The 17,060-nt window shown below is 46.1% G+C and overlaps 1 protein-coding gene across 6 annotated transcripts in view; it reads right to left on the reverse strand.

The window, feature by feature from the left end:
- The window catches only part of LOC144152592 (neprilysin-1-like), a 109,915-nt gene extending 103,288 nt beyond the window's left edge, over nt 1-6,627 (reverse strand). For 2 of the 6 annotated variants that reach the window (XM_077683901.1, XM_077683902.1), the window contains exon 1: nt 6,396-6,627. The gene's annotated coding sequence lies outside the window, so the exon portion shown is untranslated. The remainder of the gene's footprint in view (nt 1-6,395) is intronic. The other 4 variants (XM_077683904.1, XM_077683907.1, XM_077683906.1 and 1 more) reach the window with 4 other exon arrangements.
- Between the last annotated feature and the right edge of the window lie 10,433 nt (nt 6,628-17,060).

Below are 17,060 nucleotides of genomic sequence, written 5' to 3' on the forward strand. Positions count from 1 at the left end.
GGATTCATAAAGCGTCGCTTCTGAGCAGTGAGTTCGTCCTCCCAACGTTGGTGCACGCGCCGATGAGCCACTGTTGAATGGAAACCGTAACTGGGCTCATTCGGCGGCTTTCTGTAAAGGCTAACCGTCTGCTATGAGCTGTGCTCATGAAGCGACGATGGAAGACAATATCCCCGTCAAACGGGATGTCCGTCTGCGCACCCAAAAGAGGGCTCGCGCCTGAAGCTGTAATCGGGCGCGGTTGATTAAAACCGAATGTGGAAAAGAGGAGGAGGGCCGCTAGGCTTGCCCACAGGGGTACTGCTCTGTAGAAGACCGAAAGGACACGTGGTTTTGTCCATTGCTGCTTCTGGGAGGTGAAGCTGCTTCTCCCACATCAAGGCATGCTTCCTAGTTTCGTTGGAATAAACTTCATCACTCGGAGAGCATGAATTGCGAATGCTGCAACTCCACTCGAAGCTCTCCCTTGACTACGAGGTGACGCTGTCGCGTCTTACATCTTAAGATCTCAACGTAGATGTCCCCTGCAACTTTTTTCCAGGAGAGAGAGAAAACCTCTGTTCGGGGATATATAGCTGCGGTTCAGGAAAATGGGTTAGAGAGGTGGCAGGAAGTTCACAGGTGGAACCTGAGTTTACGGCACCAGATCCAGAAGCTTCTTCTCTTGCCCTCTCAATCAGCTCGCGCTGATCTTGAGCTAAGGAGCGGGTCTAATCTCTCTTCCATGCCTCTAAGAAGTGTAATATGTTATGTTTGAGTTGCTCTCCCCTGGCCATACCTTTAGACATGGCTAGGTTGCGTGCAAGAGGGCGGATGTTTCCCTATTCCCACCGCCTTTTCCCCTTTTTCTATGTTCCAACCGAACACCTTAACGCACATAGATCTTCAGATAATGATGTTGCTTTTTTATCCCCATTGTTGGTGATTCGTTAGCATTGAGACCTCGTTGTAGCAAGGGGAAAGATTGTGTTCCTAGCATAGAATGAGTATTCTCTCGTCGTTTTTAGAGGAGGGAAGTGTGGTAGTTGCAGTCACAAGGAGCATGGTATGAGAGTTTGTGTGCCTCTTTCATAGTCCGCCGTTCTCTTCCAGACCATTGGATCCGGGTGTCCAGGTGACGTTGTTAGCTTTTCCATTGTGGATGGGAATATTATATCGAAGCGCTGCGGCATTCCGCCTGCAGCAAACAATATAATTTCATTTGAGAGTCGACTGTAATGACGTTGCGTTTTTGTTTGACACTTCCGCTATTCGGATTGCCAGGTAAATGTCTCCAACTTCCATTTACTTGCTCCTGTATGTTGGAGGGTCTTGCAGTCACCAAGATTACCAGCGTAGTCAACTACAACAATTGATGCCTCGTGCTTTCGCACATCAGCAGTCGGTGTATTCTGTGGTATCATGATATCGGAACTTTCCCCGAATGAACATGATGCTGTCATATCGCCTCTTCTTGTGTAGGATCGGATCCATATTTTCGGTTTAGGAGAGTTTTTGTGCAGGGTCGCAGGATCGGTGCCATGTCTATCATGGCGTGTAGTAATTTCTTTTCGAAGGTGGCTGTCTTTTCTTGTGTGTTTGTGGGTGCGTGTTTCCCCTCTCTTTACCCCTCTTCAATTTTTTTGGTACATTGGCTTTCTTGATGCAAGGAGAGTGATTTCTCCGATTTCTTGAAATGTTAGCAAGATACAAGTGTAGGCATATTCATCGTCATTATCACCAACACCCTATTAGGACGGCTGCAGCGTGAAGGCCTCTACAATTTATCTTCATCCGTTGTGCTCCTGCGCTTCTTGAGTCCATTCTTTGCTCCGAATATTGTTTTTTCATTCATCCATCGCGTTATTGGGCGTCCCCTTCTTCTACACCCGTCTACGTATGTCCATTCTGTTAGCCTGGGGGTCCACCTTTTACTTCGTCTCACGGTCAAAATTGCGAGGTTGAGAACTGCCTTATCTGCTGTACTAATGATGATGTTTGTTTCACTTTCTTTGTTGCTAGTAAATTTGTGGTACGGCAGGCTCTGCAATATTCTGGTCATGATCAGTGATTGCAAGAGTCTTGGGTATTTTTTCTCTTTTTCTTGCTCTTTTCTTGGTTGGACGTTTTGTTGATGGGCAATTGGTTAAACATTTCCGGTTTTTGCCGGTTGGGAGTTTGGAACTACCGCTTGTCTCTGGAGCCCCGCCGAGCCTCCTCACGGGGCCGTGTAGCGCAATCCGTCGTTTACCAAACCGAGCTTGCAGCGGAGACAGAACGGTGGGAATATTGAAAAGTATTTTGAAAACTGGTGTAATTAGAGGCTACATAGTGCGCCTTATTTTAGTTATTTTATGCTTTCAATCTATGACTTCCTTGGTATCTGAGGTACTGGCGTGCATCGCGCTATGTCTGTTGTTACCTTCCTCGTCCTCGTCGTCCTTGCGCTGGCTATTTTCTATCACCATGAACCAATACCAACTCGCCCAGCTTGCCATCTTGGTGCTTTGTCCCCTGTTTTAGTTAGCACCCACTGTTGATGATGGCATAAGTCACGGTGGTAAGCACGCCGCGCTGCCTCAGTGGCTAACGCTCTGCGATGCTGGTTCAAGAACGCTGGTTCAATTCCTGACCGCGTCGGCCGTTTTCGTGATTGAAGTAAAAAACGAAAACGGTAGTGTTTTAGGATTTCGGAGTACGTTAAAGACTCTGCAGTGGTCTGACTTCTTCCGGAGACTTCCCCTACGACGTGCCTGGTAGCCCGTGTGGATATTCGGGCATAAATCACATTTATATTATATAAATTTATATTTTGATCTTCTGGTGGAAACACTCTTAGGTGTGATGGTGCAAGCTGCGGACCACGTCTTCCGGTCATGCTACCACCGACTGGGCATAGAACAAACTTCATCGCGCAGGCGCGGCAGCTGGTGAAAACGCGTATCCTTTCTTTCGTATCCAACGTTGTATTATTGTCCTCCTTTCGGAACTTCTGTTGCCACAGCGACACATTACAGATTCAGCGGAGCCGTCGAATCTTGCTGCCTCTGTCGTAGCTTCGGGTAGCAGTGGTGAGGTATTTCCGTTGACGCCTGGCGAGCACGGCTGTTAGCGGACGGGTAGGAGCCACGGGGGAATCGAAAAATGATCCTAATGACGCTATCGCGTTAATAACAAAGCTAGGAGAATAGAAGTGGTGACCAACACACAGGGTGCGTTTCCAACATTTAACAAAAGCCTAAAAATCCAAGAAAATGGAAGTTCTATTAAACAAGACGTTTTAAGAAGGTTAATTCTGTGCTTACCCAGGGCGCGCTGACGCAATCATCCCCATATCCTCTAATTCTGTTCCTAGTTCTGTTCGTGCTACTTCTAATTCTCTTCGTGCTTTCGTACTTGCGAAGTACGGAAGTAATTTCGCATCCTTTGAAATCCTTTCGTACTTCTAATTATCTGTGCCGTGTGGTTGGGACCCGGGGTCACAAGTTGAGCTAAGTCATCGCTTACTATTTCCGCTGCCTCGCCACCTATTTCAAACCGCTGTGCTCTCCCGAGGCTATTGAGTATTACTTTAGTTTTCTGCATATTCATTTTCAGGCCCACGGTTCTACTTTGCTTGTCCAGTGCGGTAATCGTGCTTTGAATTCGTCCCCCGAGTTACTTAGCAAGGCAACGTCATTAGCAAATCCGAGGTTACTGAGATGCACCTGTTCCCAATCCAATGTTCTTAACATCACAATTTACGCTATTTCAGATATTAAACGTGTTTCCACCAAATGTGTTCCTGCATTTGTGTGGAAATGCAGGGCACTACACGGTTTCCCTATTATGGCTGTTATTTATTCGTATTTCGGACGCCCTTCACTAATCTTTTTTAGTGAAGAAAGTCAAGACTAAAGTCTTCACTTTCTACAGGAAACGTATAGGATGGATATTTTCAAGTTCTTCAATTCACTTTTGTAAACCTCACCTGCCACCCGGCCCCGTGCCCTCCTCTGTGGTACATGCAGGTTTCCCTAATGCTGCATTCCCTCCACCTCCGAGAAACTATCCTGCAGGCCCTCAATAGGCTTACCAGAATCCTGGCCGTGATCGCATCACCCGCAAGCGCCTTGGAAAACTCGATAACGAGGCCCGAGAATCTCTACTAGCTCTCTGTAACCACCACGGGCAAGCAGGCCCTCTTCAATAGCGCCACGCCGACGTTAGTGCCATTCCTGAACTCAAGAATCCGATTGCGTGTACTAGCACATACGACCCTCACACCATGTCTCGGCAAGACGCTGGAACATATGCTGGAAGACTCACTGGACATGTGGAAAATAATGACATTTTCCCACACCCAATATTTGATTTCCGTAAACACCTTTCCACACCAGACGTCCTCCTTCAGCGACAAAATAGGTCATAGACGGCATTAGCGAAATTCATCCCAGCGCTTTAGATGTTCGTGGTGCCTTCAATAATGTCACCCATGGAGGAAAAGCGCGAACTGGACCACTACGCAGAATAAGACCCACAGGCCTCCTTTTCTGCGTAGTCGTCTAGTTCCAGGTTTTTCCATGATGTATCACCAACTCCCCCGACTGCAAATCCTGCTCACCTATGAAGCAAATCTTAATGGCCTGAACCCCTCACGCTGCGGTCAACGCACCTTCGACTATGTACGCGCATTTCTAGCCGACCCAACAGACACAATCTGATTCAGATCACCAACTTCCCCGGCATTCTTCAATAGAACCTCGCAAGCTTCCGTTATGAAACCCTAATGTTCAATATTGCCCTCGCTGCGGGGATACTCTTCGAAGAACGCTATGCGTTAAAAAGAGTGAGTATAATTGAATGCGTTATTAAAGAAAGTGGACAATAATTTATCCTGTCTGGCAGTATTGAATTGGAAACTGAACCTTTTTTGAGACGCAAATTGACTGGCCAGCACCCATTTGCCTCTACGTTTAACCCTGTAAAGATTTGCGCCTTCAGTGGGTAACGCGTGCTGTATAACATATGCACCATGACGAAGGCGCTGCACAAAATGCAGCGCTCCATTTTTAAGAGAAATACTGTGGAAACGCGGAGCTTCCTCCCGTGCAGCCTGAGTGAACAAAATCAAATTCCGAAATCCAAACTGCTTCGACCGCGTCAGGACGGCGCAATCAAACAGACGTCGGTTTAACAACGCGAGGGACCCACGTTCACTTCCGACCGCGGGAAGGGTTTTCTTTTCTTTTGAGGCCCCCCGCGAAAACACATCATCATGATCGTGTGCCTTCCCAGTGCGTTTTCGCGAACGGTCGCAATCAGCGGCGCGCACTCGCTCTTTGGCAATGCGGTCACGGTTAGCACAGATTCTTCTGGAAACGAAGTTATTAATTCTCACGGCGACGTTTCCTTCCGCATAATTACAACCATTAGTTATCATGAGCCCCAGTGACAAACCATTTTCATTCGCACATAGCGAATAGGCCGCCTTGGAGACTTTTTTCCATAAAACAGACTGCCTGAAAATATGTCGGTTGTGCTGGCTGAATATGAGTGACGCCGTGTCCGCTAGGTCAATCGCTGCAGGGTGCAACCAGTGACACTCTTCTGCACTGGGCAATGCTTGCGTCTACGCTAAAACCTCGAAGGCCTGGTGTTCCAACACTTCTCAGAGTTTGCCTGAGACACGCTTGCTGGCTTAGCACAGGACCTACCTGAAGGCCATCCGGATAACCCCGAGTAAATACACGACTGTCCTGTGGCAAACATAAACACGTTACGAATGTCAAGCGCGCAAATGCAAACAGGGGACGTCCCGTTCGTCCCCTGCCTGCCTTTTCGCACTTGAAATTCGTACCATAGATTACCAACTAGCTCGAACCCATACGCTGTAATATATAAACACACTTGCTACTCACTACGTAACGACTACACCCTTCCTCAAACATCGACAGACCCGTTCCGGCGGTCCATCACCACAAGTGTGTGGCTCAGCCACACTTACACTTTTCCCAGAGCCCACACATCGCGAGAGTTATCCCCAGACCAGCAGAGTTCCGCCTGGCTTGCCCACCAGATAAGAAGACCTGTTCGTGCACCTGCCCACCACCTTAACCTCTGAGAGAGAGGACCTGGGCATCCGTCGGGTACATCGGGAATGTTTAGGCGCTCACAGCCGGTTTGCAGCTTCGATTTGTGAAACCCCGGTTTGCATTTGATGTCTAGTTAGCAGCTCCAGGTCATCGGCTCTGTCTTGCCCGAGCAGAGGAGGCGTGTGTGAGCGGCCAGTTTCGTACCTCACTTAACGGTGCAAGCACGTTTGGTGGGAGCGCCGTCTTAATGGTGGTAACGCCGAGTTAGGCGAGCGCCTCCCGCCGGTGTTAGCTCACGCGTGCGCGCACTGCCCCAGCAACACTCGCTGCTCGTGCACTCACGTGGGTGGCTCGCTCGTGCAGCTGGTGGTTCCTGGTCCCCCGGGCCGGCGGTTCCGAGTTTCTTCGTCGGAGCAGCTTCGCGGGCGCATGCTGCTGCCGGCGCGCTGCCGCTAAGGGCGCACCGGCAGCCGGTGCTGTGTTTCCCCCGCCGCTGACATCACTGTTCTGCATGACAGCTGACGCCCCCCCTCCCTTCCCCGCGGCGGCCAGGGGCGCGCGAACGTGCACCGAGCCCGGAGCCGCACAGCGCAGCTGCGCTCCGGGAACGGCGAAGGCTGCTTCCGGAAGCCACGCGCTCGAAAATACGGCGATGCGCTTACGCTGCAGTGCAGGCCGCCTCTCCCTCCGCGCCGCTTGTGCGCACCTGAAGCCTGCGTGAGCGGCTGCGAAGCCACGCGCACGTAGAGCTGGGCGGTGCAGTTTTATCCAGGATCAACGCGACCTGCACCAGCCCAATGTACCCTACCAGTCACCTTGGAAGTTACGCGAGTATGGTTTTGCAGACAGCGTTTTCAAGCGAAGCCTTCAGCCTCTCACTGATGTCGTCGGTAACACACTGCAGGAAAGCCACCTTTCTTTGACGATCGTGGGTGAAGTGAAGAATGATTCTCGTGGCCGGAATCGAACCTGGTTCCTCCACATTGTGAAGCCGACGTCCATCCGACTGCGCCATTCCGACATCGGATTGGGCGAGGGGTGCATGGGCGTGCAAATTGTACAGAAAACGTAGCCTCCAGTCTATGAACGACGATGGTTCAACGCTAGGGTCAGCCATGTAACCGTATCAGTAAATGACGAGACAGCACATTCGCAGTGAAGAAAACCGTCCGGATAAGACGCAGCTGCTCGCTTCTGGATTAGTTCATTTGGTGGAGACCTAATTTTGGAAAGCTTCAGGCTCGCCACCGTTCTTTTTCGCCGAAACTGTGGTGTTATGCGGTGCTTGAAACATCTATAAAAATGCAAAGCGTTCCGTGCTCATGAAATGGGTGTTTTAAGAACGTCAGCAACTCTATAACTCCTATAACATTCGCCGAAGAGATGATCCTTTTTAAACAAACAAATGTTCCTATATGCTCACTCCCGTACACATGTCCAAATACTCCCGAAATGTCCGCGCCACGATGATTCCGGCTTTAGAGCTTTATTGTCCCAAATATTCAGTTCTGACAACAGCAAGAGGACCTTCTATATCAAATGAATCGTACGCGAAGTTTGCAAAGTAAAGAGATCTAAATGTGCTTAAACAACTTAGGTTGTATCGTAATAAGCTCACCTCAAAGGCTTGAGGTGGGCTTATTACGATACAACCTAAATTGTGCAGAGAGCTGCTAGGAATTCGTACTTTATAAATGTTTTCTGGAATGTTGATCAACATGGTCTGAAATAATTTGGAGGATCGTAAATACCCTATTACATCCAAGTAATCGAGCCAGCGTCCCTGACATCGTTGAACAAACGGTGAGGAAGTGAGTGCCGTGACTTTAGCTAATGCATTCAACAGTTTCTTTATTGCGCAATCTGACATTGGTAATGTCCCAGCAGTTTCATGTTTCGAAAAATATTTACCTGCATCTGTTTTTTGCCCCCCCCCCCTACTGGTGTAGAAGTAGTTTCCTGTATCAACAGCTTAGAGAACACGCACTCAACACACACTAATGGATTTCAGATGAGACCTATAAGGTATGTTTTAGATTTAATAGGGCCAGTTATTACCCGCATATATAATTTGATATTACTGACTTGCCAGTTCCCAAAGGCGATGCAAGCAGCACGTGTAGCACCAGTGTTCAAGACTCGAGAAAGAAACGTTATTATTATTTACCGCCATATTTCAATATTGCCCATCTTTTCAAAAGGTATAGAGAAGATATTACATATTAGGGTTACGTCTTATTTTAGTAAGCATGAGTTCAACATTTTCAACATGGATTCAGAAAGCACCGTTCCACTGAAAGAGCACTTCTAAAGCAAAAAGAAAGCATTATTGATGATTTTAACCGTAAACAATTAGCAATAGGCATTTGTATAGACTTTTCGAAAGCATTCGACCTTATAAATCACTCAATCCTTCTGTCTAAATTATATATGTATGGCCTAAGGGTAGTATCCTACAATTTGTTTAAAACGTATCTTGCGCAGAGAACACAATATGTAGATGTGAAAGGGTTTCAGTCGTCTGTACAAGCTATTAAAGCTGTGTACCGCAAGGGAGTGTTTTAGGGCCACTTTTGTTCTTTGTTTATATAAACGATATTGTAAATTGTACTAATAATGCCACTTTCATGTCTTACGCCGACGACACTACAGTTTTTGCTACAGGCACATTGGAAAAAGAATTAGAGTTACAAAGCAATAAAATACTGCTTGATTTACAGAGTTGGGCAGGTGCGAACCACCTTCGCATAAATACGCAAAAAACAAGGGTTGTCGTGTTGTCCTAAATGAAAACAAGTAGCTCCAATAAGTGTACGCTTAGGCAGTACGCTGATAGAGATGGTCGATTGTGTAAAATTCCTCGGAATGATTTTTTCAAAACCATTAACGTCGAACGAGCACATTCAGTGTGTGTGTGTGCAGTCAAAAGCGTCATGTGCTGTTGGCATTATTGCTCGAATGAGGCATATTTTTCATGTAAAAGCGAAACTTCTATTGTACAACTCTCTTGTATTCTCGTTGTTTTCTTAATGCAGCCTTTTGTGGTGCAAAACGGGCGTGTCTAAATTGTCAAAGCTACATATCTTACAAAAAAGAGCTGTTGGCTACATACCTAACGTTCACTTCCTTCGTCCCACTAAAAACCTTTTTTCAAGTATGTCATTCTTTCGGCGTACTCTTTGTATAATTATAGGCTGATGGTAACCTACAAACGATTTGTACAGTGTAATAAAAACGTCCTACCTTGCTAGCTAAGCTGCAACAAAACACCCATGTTCGACAAACACGTGACATGGAGGGATGAATAATTCTGACGCCACACGCTTACTATGTTCAACAATCTTTACGGTACACATTCCCTGTTCTGTAAATAAGCTGGTTAAAGAAAACTTTGACCCCATACGTAATGCAATTAGATGGTTTTGTGAGCAAAGTTGGGAATTTTGAACTTTTTCTGTGTTGTGGTTGTTGTTGATGCGGTTGTTGTTGTGTATAAGTGAAAGAACCTCACTTTCTGTGTTATTGCATGAAGTGGTAGTATGCAATATGTTCTTGAAATTGTACTTGTCAACCTAAGCTCTCTCCGCTGAGCTGTCAATGAAAAGGGGGGGTGGGGGAGCCCGTCAAGCTCTTCAAACAGCTTTTTGTCTCGCTTGGTCCTGTAAAAACGGAAATAATGAATGAATGAATGAATGAATGAATGAATACGTCATACGTCGTAGTCGTCATTATCAGCAGCCTATGCGTTTCCACCCAGAGTCGAACTCCCTACTCAACGACGTCTATAAGCTACCGCTTTGCATCGGCTGATTTATCTCACATCGTCCCTCTACCTGCTTCTGCTCCGACAACCCATTCCGTGCCGGTCGTACGGTAGCCAGAAAGCATTGTTTGAGTTGCCTATCATTTCCTTGTCCTGCATGTCGCTTAAGTCTCCTCATAAGACTAACTAACTTTCTAAACGCCAGTTCAAGAGATTTTTTCGTCATACATTTGGCGCTGAAGCTGATGGTGTGACTTTTCTAAACTTCACACCTAACGCTCTTTCTTCGACTGTTTTTTGTATATATATTGTTCTCGTCCAGCTTTTGTTTGGTTTTTCACTTCACGTTTCTGCCTCCCAAGCGATTATTATAATTGTACAGTGCACGTAAAACTTTTCTTCGGGTTACAGAGTAACTTGCTCTCCACTTGTTGAATTGCATGTGGGCGCTGTTTAAAGGCGACGATCATTTCGCGCCCCTACGTGGGCTGTACTTTGGGTTATAAGATACAACTAGAGAGGACACGCGAACAAAGTCCTCTCTCATCGTTACCCAAAGCGATACATCGTTACAATAATGCAAAACGCACTATATAGAGCATTCCTCATCCTGCGTGTCCACAAATGTGCTATGCATTACATCCGTGGGAAGATTCCAAAGAAGGTGCAACGTTTCTCATGCATACACTCGAAGATAAATAACATTGTTTTCTGGCCTTGGCACGCGAAATCCCTAAACGTTGGGTACATGGAATGGTCTTTAATAAAAGTTGGAGATTATGTTTGCTTTTGGTTGGGTAGCTGCGCTGCAGGACACCCCGCTGTGCGTGCTGACGCTAATGAATTGCGTCGATGGCTGCCGTGCAAACTCGCTTTATTCGGTTTAACAAAAATGAATGATCACGCCAGGCGAACGCTCTTCGCGCTATCCTTCTCGAAATTCTGTGTTTCCCCTTAAGGCATGATCGGGAAACAACACCCGCTCAACTGTTCAACCAGTGAAGCGAGTCCACGTACCAGGTCATTCTGCATGGCGTGCTTCTTAATTCTCTGCGCTCAAAGTATCGCGGCTGCTGGCCCCTGAGGGCGAACCACGCGTCGTACGCCTCCTTCGGACAGGGACAACCTTGCAGTGTGGCCTGCGCTGCGTGGAGCCGCCGACACTCGCGCTTCCAGCCATTCCAGCGAGACCAGAAACGTTTCATCCGGAACTCTCCCAGGAACAGCCAGGTGAAATTGCGAAACGAAATGGCGGCAGAACCACGAAAATGCGCATTTCTCTCCTTGCACCTGCCGCGGTCGGCAAAGAGGGCTTTCGAGACGCAGGAGCGCATCGGTGATGCGTGCGTGTCGGCGCGAGCCGCCATCCGTGAAGGTCGCCTGCAGGAGGAATGCGCTCCCGTCGGCGGCAGGCGGCAGCCAACTCGTGGCTTTCGGCTGTCGCAAACGGAGGGCCTTCCGTCATCGGCCACTTCTGGGGACGACGTCATTTGGCCCGATGGGGGCGCAAAGTGGAAACATGAAAACGGCACATTGACGGGCCCGTAAAAAACATAAATACGCAGGCAAGGGCTGCTCCCCTCTCTGTCTGATGGAGTGGGAGAATGTTATTCGCTTAATATCCTAAGCCTTGTGCGCGCTGAGGTACTTCCATGTTCATTCAACCTATTAAAAATCGCGCAGAATCACGGCAGGAAGACGGAGACTGGGTGGGGCAATAAAGCCGTTCGTGAATCTGAGAGGGGCTCTGAACGGGCAGGCGCTTGTATGATGCCGCGCTTTATACTCGCTACGGCTCGCTTGACCGCATACAAGGTGACGCGATCGCTGGTGCGAAGGGCACATCAAGACCAAGAGTGCACGTGCCATGAAACAAAGTACTCTGCGATTCGCCGGCTCACTCATCCTTGTGAACGGTGCTTTCTGTGGAGCAAGGTTGTAAGCATTTCTAGGAAATAGCATGGCCTCTGCCTTAGCATTCGAACTCAATTTCTTTCTAACTTAGCAGTGCGGTCCCGCTGACACGGGCACGATGATGAAATCTCTTCCATGTTTCCTTGCCTCTATATTCGCGGTTTTTATATACCAGACGTCCCAGGAATAAACTTAGTATTGAAGCAGCGCCTTTGTGTCCCCTACTAATCCTTATTTGTTGCACTGTGAATTCAAGAATATGCGGAGCCCATTTCCTACAGTGAATACCGTTAGCCCGTACCGAGACTTCGAGTGCTTGCCGCTCCCCCGGAAAAAAAATGGCGGAGTGTGCGCTATTGGTGCAATGATTTGTTATGTTTTGTTAGGTTTTGCGATGTCCTTCCAAGGCTGGGCTCAGTGTTGCACGGTGAGCCCAAGTTTAGCCGCATTTTACAAGGCCATTCCGGTCGGTCCCCCACACTGAAAACGGATCCGAGGAGGGAAGAAATTAGGTGGACCCCTGGCTCGGCTCTTTCTGCTGCCTTGTACCACTGGTACAAGCTGCGCCTTTTTCCCCGTTTTAGTAGCCCGAGAAAGAGTATCACCTTTAATATGGTATAGTAAGGGGTGTGAATACGCATATACCCCTAGTGCTCCCGCTCGATCATGCGCGAAAAACGGCTTCACTGTTATAAAAGCGCATCTGCGTTTCCGCGCCCTTCACAGGCTGTGCAGATTTTCTTTTTTTCTTTTCCTTTGAATTTTTTTGGGAATGTTACAGGACCACGTTCAAGCTTAAACAGCTGCACTGTTAAAATGCATCTTTAGCCCAATGGCTATTGGTCCGACAACGCAGGCACACTCCACGCCTCCATGTATTGCAGTATTGACGAGCTTCTGGCCATTCTAATCTGGCAGTTCTACTGTTGCGACCGTCCGCAACATTGATATGGAAACTGGCGCAAAGATCACTGCCCACAGCACCAGCAGCTGTAAAGAGCACCTTACCCAATCGGCGGGGACATGCATCAGTACGGCAGGGTGTGCCAACGATCACAAGGCGCCACACGGGGGTTTGGCGTAAAGAAATAGAGAGAAATCGAGTGAGCTTTGCTGTGCTTTGAGATGAACTCGCTGACATGTATTGCATGTCACACAGTTCAGTGAGGATAAATCTGCTGAGGGTCCAGCTGTTGGATACTGCGTGTACGCTATGTTATAAACAGCGTTCTGAAAACGACGGAGCTCTGGTTGCGATTCTGGATCCCCAGGGCGATAGCAGGGGATGTCACTCCGGCAGTGAATAAAGTGATCTCGCAACTACACTGCTGTTATAGCAGATATATGCGTTTATACTCAGTGCCAAAGAAGGAAAACAAATTGAACAAAGCGGCGATGGGAAGTTTTGGAATTGGCAGCTTGGATGGACGAGACCATGCAGTCTACGGATAAAAACATCAAAAATGAACCATGCCTCGATGGTGAAAAGCGGTACTGACGCGGATATTCCGCTCTGGAATGTAACTTGCGTTATTCCAGAAACGTTGTTTTAAAATATGATTTATACTTTCCAATTTCAACGTTATAAAAATTACTGGGGCCAACTACTTCTTCTCACACCAAAGCTGGTCCAATTCGCAGACAGCCAGGAAAACAGCTTGCGAAGTGTCAAAGTAGACGCCTAAATGGGTAATAAAGCAACGGGACCACTGTCGCACGTGAAAACGTTCTAGCAAACATGAAGCACACGAGTCGGGCAACTCAAAAACAAACTCAAAGCAACCCTGATCAACACCGTCTATGTAAAAAGCCAGCTGCGTACTCGCAGGCCTCCCAGTCAGATTGTGCGCAAAGTTGATCTTTTAATGCGTAGCATTCTTCGCTGAGTGCCCCGAAAGCTAAAACAATGTAACGGCCGGCATTTAAAAAAAATGCCGATTTGGCGGAAGTAACACCTTCAATCGTTATAATATCGTAAATGGTCGGACAGGATTTTGAACAACCAAAAATAGGAAAAATAGAAAAAATAAAGTTAAAAAAAATGATCTGACCAGATCAAAAATATGCATCCTATACATCTACCAAAAAACAGAAGAATAAAGAAAAATGTCCACAGAACAACATTGGAAATACGAATAAAAAATAAACGGACCAACTCAGCAGAACGCATTGCATCTTCGAAAAAAAAACGCATAATTAGAGAAGTAAAGACACTTCATTTATATAACAGCCCTTACAAAAATGGTTATTGAGATTGAATTGAAAGTCAATTGACTTTACTCAGTACATTGTGTTGACAGTCAATTGACTTTGAATAGAAATTTTGTATTGAGTTCTCGTTGAAAATTGGCCGCCGCGTTTCAATTGAAACTCAACACTGAGTTTCAATTGAAAGTCTATTGACTATAGTCAACATGTCTGTTGATTTTCAATTGACTTTCTGTTGAGTCTCAATACACTTTTCCTGTTGAGTTCCTGTTGTGACGTGTCAATTGAAAGTCTATTGAGAAAAGTCTGTTGAGTTCCAGTTGAGTCTGTGTTGACTCTCTATTCATTCTCCTGTTGAGTTCCTGTTGAGAAATGTCAAATGAAAACCTACTGAGCATATTCAAGACAGCCCGTTTGATTTCCTGTTAGTTTTTTGTCAAGTTATTACAACAATTGCATAGTAAAGTTCAGTTAACTGTACTAAATATATACTAAGTCTGCTTCAATATTGCAAAAACATTCTAAAAACTGTCGTCAAGGTGTCCAATGAGCAGGCGAAATAGTGAGGTGTTGCATGGCAAAGCTTGCTTTAATGCTCACGAAAGCATCACGGGAGGGCTGGAGCCTCGCAGGGTCCACTTGCCTACTTGACTGTGTAGCCTGCAAAATACAAGAAACAGACTTGTTTGTTTGCACCAGTCAAGTACGAAATGATGATTGCATCCCTTCTCATTAAGCATGCTGGTTTAAGTACCTGGCTATTTTAAAAGTTACCTGGCTTGTACGTTTGGAAAGCAGGGAGATAGCAGTTCAACAAATGTATAAGCTTTCCTCAGATTTTAATGCCGTAAGCCAAGCTAGCCGCATCAATTAATTCTACAATTGGTAGGGAGTGGAATGCCTTTAGTTGAATGCCTTCCGCATTAAGGCGCCTGAAATCTACAGGAACGACTATGTTTCAAGGCGGCAGGGAGCCAAAAAATCACCCGCATGGGTCCGTAATCGTGTCTTCCACATCTTTCAGGCCCAAAAGAAATCCAAATAGGCCTATAAAGACTGGTAGAGCCACTACCTGACAGGAGAAACCCCAAACCTGTGCAAAAGCATACCTGTCAACCTGTGGATTTTGTTTTTTGAAATTTTAATGCTTGAAATCTCGTAAAACAAATTAGAAAATTGTCAACTTGCATGAACTTGTTTACAAAACAAGCCTTGATTAAAAAAAACTAGGATCAGATGGTACTGTAATCTAAAGTTACTACATCAGGCAATCATCGCAAATGGCTTTATGAATGGATGAGCACATAATACTTTGTGCTTACCGACTAGTGGAAAAAAATACATGAACCGTGATGGAAAAAAAACGTGGCAAAAAGAACGTGACAGGAAAAATACATAACTTGAATTTCGCAGTCTTTTACACTCTTGTAACGCTGAAGTATGGTGTGTGCCTTGCAGTACGTTTACCAAACAAGTAGCACTAAGCAGCAGCTTAAAGGGATCATATGAGACATGGGTATATCCACATTTTTGCCTTCATCATAACAATGCCAGAGGGGTATACCAGTATAACAAGGCCGTCTAATGCCAGTTTACACACAAGGAGAACACGAAACAGTTTTCTTTGGTGAGGGGAAAAACATCAGTTTCTGTAAATGAGAAATAATTTAAAAGCTTGTATCCCTTTGCTTGGCGAGATTTTCTATACACTAGCAGCACTAAAACAGTATAGTGATACCATGCCGACCAATCATTTGGGTAATTCCTAGAGGCAGAACATCTGTCAAAACAGATTGACTAAGCCCTCGCGCAATGCCGGTGTAGCATCAGTCAGTGGCACGTCTGATGCCACATTCAGCCAAAATGTTATTCAGTGATTTTGCTATTACTCACACCACATTCAGCCCAACTTATTCAAAACTGCTCCGAGAAAGGCAGTCAGCAGGTTGTGATTAGAAGCAATGGCAAATTTCAATTTACGCTAGCAAGTCGAGCAAGTGCTTAAGTCAAAACTGGTATTCATCAGTTTGAAAGTTTGACGCCTGTGCATGTTCTAGCGCAAGCTGCCTAGCACCTGTGACAAAAATTGGCAAATGAGAAATTCACGGAAAGATACATGGAGAGAATTGGCACTTAGTGGTAAAAGACTAATATATGACAACAGTGTGCAGTCTGTTTCCAACTACTACTAACGCAGCAGGTTTTTTTCTGCATTGGTTTTAAAGCCAAAGTGTCTGCTTGCCTTTAGGGTGCCGAGGTAACACATCAGACTTGTGTAAAGATGTTTTGGGTTTAAACCCTACCTTCTGCGGATACATAGTCTCTATTTTCCAAAAGCAATCAGTGAATTTGTTATATTCTTGGGCATTATTTTTTTAGCTGGGATGAAGTACGGTTTAGGCCACATTTGTCACTGCTCTGCACTCAGGGAACGCTCTTTCTCCAAGCAATCGTTCAAATTAATACGCAAATATATTGCTGGCTGTCAGCACTTTAGCTTGCAAGTATATTTTACCGCCATGTCTCCTAACTGGTTGAACACACTATCCTGTTTGTGACTGGTAGATCTGCCTCTCAGCCTAGCGCTGTCAGGTGTGCTTGCATGGCACAGTATTCGTGCGTTTGTTATTGATCCGACAGGCACTTGTTCGATTCAACCTCTTTCATTTTTTTTTCATTTTCGTTAACTTCGTTCGTCAAACATTTAATTTATCTTCATCATGGTGTTCTTTCTTTTTTTATGACACTTCGTACTAGGTAATTCATGGCTGCTGCTCCGTTCTGTAGCGGCACTGCATCTGGGATTTTATTCATTCGTCAATTGCCTTCAAAGGTTTTGTTAGATCTTTAGCTTAAGATACATACAAATATAGAACACGCGAAAGCAATACAGCAGCGCGGAAGACAATAAAACACTGATTGATGTCAAAATGTTGTGTGCCGGTACAATAGCCTCCCCCTTCAATTTGTTACACTTACGTACAGTATTTTTGCAAGGCTGAAGTGAAATCATACCCTTTAGGTCGATCTGGAGACGGCGGGAATAAAAACACTGTTCATATACCGACAAATAACCAAGTCGTGCGTATCGCCATTCAGGAAGGTCTGCACAACATTTGTCA

This window comes from Haemaphysalis longicornis, unplaced genomic scaffold, assembly GCF_048455015.1.
Source record: "Haemaphysalis longicornis isolate Haplotype H1 unplaced genomic scaffold, Haemaphysalis longicornis Haplotype H1 scaffold_9, whole genome shotgun sequence".
Taxonomy (NCBI): domain Eukaryota; kingdom Metazoa; phylum Arthropoda; class Arachnida; order Ixodida; family Ixodidae; genus Haemaphysalis; species Haemaphysalis longicornis.